The following is a 726-nucleotide window of genomic DNA, read 5'->3' as shown; positions in this document are numbered from 1 at the left end:
AAAAAAGGGTTTGGTTTTTTTTTTTTTTTTTTTTTTTAGCTTTATTCATTTCAAACGGGCCGTAGTTTGCCCACGGCTGCTATATAATAAAGAGCTAACATGCAAATGGTTGTCACACCCTCACGCTGTCACATGGTAACGGCTCAGACACTCGACACTGGGGAGAGAGGAATGGGGACCAGCCAGGCTGCAGCCCGGGAGAGGGACAAGCCGCACGCCCACGGTCCCCTGAGGCTGTGGCCGGCCCGGGCAAAGCCGGCCTATGTCCTGAGTGCCTGCAACCGGCCAGAGGGAGGGAAGCCCGGGTCCTGGGTGCCTGCAACCAGCCGGAGGAGGGAATCCTGGGTCCCGGGTGCTGGGTGAGGCAGAGGCAGTTAGGGGCGATCAGGCCAGCAGGGGAGCAGTTAGGAGTCAGGCAGAGGAGATGTTTAGGGGCGATCAGGCAGGCAGGCAGAGAGGTTAGGGGCGATCAGGCAGGCAGGCAGGTGAGTGGTTAGGAGCCAGCAGTCCTGGATTGCGAGAGGCAGTCAGACATCCCCCGAGGGGTCCCGGATTGGAGAGGGTGCAGTGCAGGCTGAGGCATACCCCCCCATGCATGAATTTCATGCACGGGGCCTCTAGTATAACATGAACAAAAACCAACAGCAACAACAGACAATTGAAAAGGACCCAAAAGAATCCCAGATATTACAGTCATTACATTGTTTATTCTATTCAAGAAGCTAA

This window comes from Myotis brandtii, unplaced genomic scaffold, assembly GCF_000412655.1.
Source record: "Myotis brandtii unplaced genomic scaffold, ASM41265v1 scaffold456, whole genome shotgun sequence".
Taxonomy (NCBI): domain Eukaryota; kingdom Metazoa; phylum Chordata; class Mammalia; order Chiroptera; family Vespertilionidae; genus Myotis; species Myotis brandtii.
Note: the sequence above shows the minus strand (reverse complement) of the source record.